Source organism: Papaver somniferum, chromosome 11, assembly GCF_003573695.1.
Source record: "Papaver somniferum cultivar HN1 chromosome 11, ASM357369v1, whole genome shotgun sequence".
Classification (NCBI taxonomy): Eukaryota; Viridiplantae; Streptophyta; class Magnoliopsida; order Ranunculales; family Papaveraceae; genus Papaver; species Papaver somniferum.
In genome coordinates, this window is record NC_039368.1 from 70,845,603 (window position 1) to 70,851,873 (window position 6,271).

The window sequence follows — 6,271 nt, forward strand, 5'->3', positions numbered from 1 at the left end:
GGACGACTTGTTTCTCGTGATCCTTGAGAACTCCCAAATGGACCATCATCCCAAACACTAAGGTGTTGTTTAAAATTAATACATACAGACCCAATTGAAGGCCTTCTTTCTTTTATAACGTTACTATCTACTATCCAAAGCCTCTGTGCACCTTAACTGGTGATGCAAAAACAAAATCATCATCAAATAAGTTTTCTATGTTTTCATGGAGCATCTAAATGTCTTGTTCATTATTGTCTGGTTCCTGATTCATGCAGTAGAAATATATTAAAATGAGTTAACGCAACAAAAAGAAAAGATCAAAAACCAAAACAGATCTGTTTTTGCTCAAATATAAAAATATATGTACTTATCACCAGACTTGATAAACAAAACAAAGTAACATGATTTCAATTCATTGTAACTACACCTTTCATTTAGATCATGACTACCTGATTCAATCAGAAGCAGTAAAGCATATGTTTATGAAATATCGAAACCAAAAAAGCAAAAACAAAAGAGGTAAAGCATAAGAATCGAAATCAAAAAAGCAAAAACAGATTTGCTCAATTGCATATAGTCTGCAGCGGACCAAACGCAGAAACTGAATCCGTAAATGTTGCATATATAAACAAAAAGGTAAAAAGGTAACAAGATTTTAGGAGATTTAGTTCAATCTTTTGGGGACCTCCAAACAAAAATGCGGTCAAATTGGTTTACTATTCCTAGAAAATAGCCTGCAAAAGATAATATTCACAGATTTAATTTTTAGTATTTCATTTTTTTGCAAAATGGCACAGTTCGTAAATTACAACATAATATGTGCACATCCAAATTTATAAAACCGGCTAGAAATTTCAAATTGTGGGCAAACTCATATTTTCAAAAGTTTAGTGTGTAAACATTAATATGAAGATTCTTATTTGTGTAAGCACTCGTTGCCTCTTACCAATATTTACTATGATTCAAATTTGCCCGTTCTCAACGCCTAAATTATAGCATTGACTGAAGTTATTATTAATCACACTCTTTCAAAGTCCAAAAATCAGTCAAAATCCCACCTCCGGTAAATCAGTTGTGGACTGCCTTCATGAATACTAAAATCCGTGAAACATTATCCACCGGAAATCAGCTTTGGTTTAATCACTTTCATTGTTTTTGGAAACAAAAAGATACCCCGTTATTAGCTGATAAACTCTTCAAGACCCTATGATCTTTCACAAAGCAAATAGCTATCCTCTTTCATCGTTTCTTGTTCATCCTTATCCGGTAGAAATGGCTGTAAATCAGAAAAAGCAAGTGGAACATCTTTCCTTATGCAAAACGACTAGCATGAACTCAGGCTCTGTGCGGTCTCAATTAGACATTGTCCATTAGTGAAACATTTCAAATTTATCCTTGCTTATCCTTGCTTTTTCATTATTTTGAACTTATAAGATTTCGAGGAGGGCATATTTGTTTTGTGATAATTAGTTTTTGCACTTGCATTTAGGGTGATAATTTGTCTTTTCACTTACGACTCAAAAGTGATAATTTCCTTTTTCCTTCTAATGATAAGTTCTCTTTTCATATGTATATGGAGTGAAATTTTTATTTTTTCACTTATGATTTGAATAAAAATAAAATTTTCACATGGGTTTTAAATGAAAATTATGTTTTTCACTCTCATTAATTTTTTTACCTTATAATATTTACCGTGTAAATTTATTCACTTTATTCTTATTGTGACATGAAAGAAGAGCATGAACTTATCCTAATCTTAAGAAGTTTGGTTTACGTGAAAATTCTTATTCCCCCATTTTTGAGATGGTTAGAAAATTTACATGTATATTCAGGTCTTGAGTGAACTTCTGTTTTTCACATGACTTTTTACTTGCATCTCATGTAAAAACTCCAACTATTACCTGATGCCCAGATGAAAAATCAAATTATCATCCATTTATAATATGAAAGATCAGATTTTCACATTTACCTGATGTGAAAACTCCCATTATCATTTAGTTCCAAGTTGAAAAATCAAATTATCATCTGTTTCTTAAGGTTCAGTTTTCACTTTAATCCTTAAACTTATATCAACTATTTTTGTTGCGGATTTTCTTTTCGATGGGAAAGTCACCCAACAAAGAATTTTGCATTTCAATTGGATGAAATGACACCTTAATGTTTGGTGAACTATCGTTGCCTTTTTTGTCAGTTTTGCAGAGAAGATATGGGCATGAAAATCTTGGTTGCGTTGATGAACCTCTGTACATAAAGGAATACATCTAAAAAGTGACAACAACTAATTAATTAGAGATTGCAAGTTTGAGTGTTTGATAATCCCTTTTTATTTCTGATATAAAAAAGAGACTTCAAATCAATGTTAATAATCGGGTTGTTGATATGGAAAGACCTTGAAGAAGAAAATGAGCACAACATGGAAAGACCTCAATGAAAAGATGAATTTTCACCCCGTAACAGTGGTGATATAACCTGTGTTTTTCGTCGGTGGAACTTTTTCAATTTTTTGAAGTTGAAGGAGAAAAAGATTAGGACGTCATAAAGTAGTTTCTGATTTGGTGATAGTCAAATAATTACTCGGGAGATTTTAAGGGATTCCATTATGGTGACAGTCAAATAACTACTCGGAAGGTTTTTAAGGGATTGGATTAATATCCCATTATATTTGGAAAAAACTTAATATGTGTAAGTAAAAGGCTATTTTTGTAATCTATTTTAATTACGGGCCGTATATACATAGAATCTTATTGACGGGTTCTTCATATGAATTTTTTTTGTTTTAGGCTACAAATAATTTTCCCTAAATTGAAACCATGATTTTTTGGTTTAATTTATTGATTCGTTATGCCAATTGCCTTTTCAGTTCTTCCATTACGATCTTTTTTTGTCCACCAACCGTTTGGTGTTCCACCTTCGTTATTGTTGTATATGATTAACGATGACAACCGTTTCATTCATGTTTTGAATTCCCATTGAAAGGATGAAAAGGTTCAGCCTATATATAGGTCCCCTGATTCTGAAAGCCAAATCACACTCACCCAGCATATTTCACTGCCTTCCTCCCTCTGTTATCATCAACCGTATTTATTCCAGGTTGGTATATTTTTCAGCATTTCATCAAACAAAAAATGATCACATCATTTTTTTTTCTAGCGTTATTTGTGTTTTTACAAAACCATGTAGGTAGCCAGCATGAGATCTACAAACTCTCCCGTCCTGCAAACCCCTACCCCAGTTGTACAGAATCTTGCAATCCTCATATTGAAAGATTTTCAGATCAAAAATGGTGTTGGGCCATGGATGACCAGAGTTCGCTTCCCTCGGATGTGCCACGAGGTAGACTTCATGAGAACTAACGCGGTTACAAGCCTTGATTTGCTCCTACTTGGTGACTCAGTAAGTATGTACAGACTCAACAAACATATCCTTTAGTTTTAGGTGTTTCCTGCGAATTTTAAGTGTTTGCTTTCTGTTAAATTTACTAACTGAGTACATCTTAGCAATAGAACCACTTTGTTAGATTGTCAAATAGAAAAACACATTATAAGATGGTGTTCACTGGCAGGATATTCATTTTTAGGAATCTATAAACAGAATGATAAAATTAAAAGTTAAGAAACTTCAAGCCTGTACCCAAATGATTTCCACAGGGAATGCATAAGTAATATAGTCATATCATTGGTTTTATCTTGTGGTTTTCTTCGTGCACAGTATTTGATTTGGTTATTCAAAACATAGTTAATACAGATTCGGCATTTCTAACTTATCATATATCAGGGTGATCTATGGCATGCAATCGTTCAGAAAAAGTTTATATAGAAATTTGAGGCCGTGCTACCAGAAAGGATGCTACTTGGTCTAAACAATTTGACATTTGCCCCTGAATTTTTTTTTTCCGTCCAACCCAGAATGACTACCGTCAATCCCAATGTCATATTTATGTTCCACTTTTGTACAATATGTTTATTATAAAAAATGAACATTACATAATATCTCATCTTATCTTACTATAATAAAGAAAATGGGGACTTTTCAACCGTGGTCCCCTTTTTTACTAAACTGCCCTCGCTTATTTTTGCATCAAAACTATGCACTAAAGGGTACCGCTGTAACTTGACCATACAGAAGAAAACCAATTCGTGTTTTCTCTGTCAAACTTTCTTCGTCGAAACACCTCCTCCACCATGAAAGAGATTTCTGAAACACCTCCTCCATGACAGAAGAACAAAGGCTACGTAAATCTGAGGCTTAACATAAGATTTGAATCCAGGTAAGTCTTTTTTGTTCTCTAATTTTGACAATATATCAATCGCCTAATTCCAACCTATGATTTTGACCTAAATTTCGAATTTTGCTTTCCCAATTTCAGAAACCATTGCAATTGCTGCCCATTTCTCATTCTACGCAAATGTTAGTCAAATTCCTAACTGTAATCTTATTTTTTTAAATTTAGGAATTCCAGTCACGGATTTTCAAATCATATAAAATTGGGTACCAAAATTGAAATTCTGATTTTGTATTTGTGAGTTTTACTTCTAAAATTTGGAAGTAATGGGTTTGTTGTAGTTGTCAAATTATGATTTGTGGATGGAATACCTTTAAGCTTTCTCATGACGTTAACTGTATCATTTAGGTAGTACTTGGACTTTTATGGTTATTCCAATTGTGCATGCAAATACCCAAGGAACTGCAGGTAGTGATGTGTTAGTAATGGCAATGTCTCACCTTCAAAAGGCTTTGGAAATGGCAAATTTACTCCAGCTTAGTTGCAAATAGAAAATACATTTAAGATAGGACACCGCCTTTCTGCACGTTTAAAGATTAACTCATTTAAAAGGACAAATCATCACCCATAATCATCAGGTTAGTGTTCGACCTTCCAATGTCCCATTCTTGCATTTCAGTCAGGTTGCATTATAGGAAGTTGCAGAGGTATACTTTGGAGCTCTATGATAAATTATGCAGCAACATTTCTTCCTTAATGCGTCAAAATTTTAGTAGTAATAAGAACTAAAGTAACCTACTTGGTAGTGCTAACGTGGATGTGAATTTAAGAGCTGATGCATGTGTGAGTTTAGAAATTTATGTCAGCAATATTTCAGAACCAAAGGAAGATGAAAGCTACATCTAAATTCTTAAGTTCATGCTTTACCACTAAGTAATACGAGATTTTGTTAAATTCAAATTGCTTTTACGTTTTTAATGTACTGTGTAACTACAGTTTATGGCTTCCTAATTTGTAAATTATGTCAGCTCCAATTGAGTTAATTTGTGTTTCAAATGCAGAAATATTTATGGAGGGCAAGCTCTGAGATCTCCGTCAAAATCCTATACTAATCGACCTAGCTCGACTTCTAGAAAGAACTGCAAGTTACACTGAAGAGAAACAATGTCATAGTCAACTTGCTGCATTGAATTTTGGGTAAAGCAAATCAAATCAATGACGGAAACCGAAAGCGGAGCTCATCTAGAAAGACGTCAGAATGCTTATAACTGCAGACTGATGCTTAACGTCTAATTTTTAAATGGTCTTTATGTAGTCAAATGACCCAAATTCTTATTCTGGGATTAATTACAGCTTCTCACCTGTATTAGAAGTATAATACTTAGGAAGATCCCGCTTAGACATTTTTATCATCTGGAGTTCTGTACTAAAACTTTGTAAAGTACGTTCATATTCAATCTTGACCTTCGTAGTCACATACCTGGGTAGAATTATAAAGTCCTTGGAGCTGTAAAGTCATTGTCAAATAACCGTACAATACACACATTTATTGTCTAAGTCGTTGAGAAATTATTGAATGAAACGGCAGGTGCGCGTGGGTCTAGACTAGTACTAATATAAAGAAAAGACTCAATTGCTTGGTGAAGCCTCTTTGTGTGACAAAAATGCCCCTCTGAATTTTTTATTTTTCTTCTTATAGTTATGTAAAAAAGGAAATGTACAGAGGTTGGATCTGTAAAACAACGAGATAACGAATCGGTGTTCGAATCCCGCGTCCCCATTTTTTCTTAATCTTTTTCCTCTTTCTTTCGCATCTTCCGCAGAAGCTTCTTCGTTCAGAAATTGGGGATATCAGAGTTCATCCATGAAGATCCTTAACATGTATGTGGGAAATCTGTGAGGGGATTCGAAGTATGGATTTATATTTAATTTGATTGAATCGCTGCAATTTATTAGAATTAGGTTTTTCTATTGATTTCTCCAAATGAATTAGGCGTAAATTTCTGAATGAAGGAAGCAAATCAGATATATTTCTCAAGGGTTTTAATAGTGATTCATAAGTGTTTC

At 33.6% G+C, this 6,271-nt stretch overlaps 1 long non-coding RNA gene across 1 annotated transcript; it reads left to right on the forward strand.

Annotated features, from left to right (window-relative positions):
• Positions 1 to 4,090: 4,090 nt before the first annotated feature.
• On the forward strand, positions 4,091 to 5,701 carry LOC113324149. Its single transcript, XR_003347918.1, has 2 exons — positions 4,091 to 4,249; positions 5,266 to 5,701. It is a non-coding gene; the product is annotated as an uncharacterized LOC113324149 (long non-coding RNA).
• Positions 5,702 to 6,271: the final 570 nt, after the last annotated feature.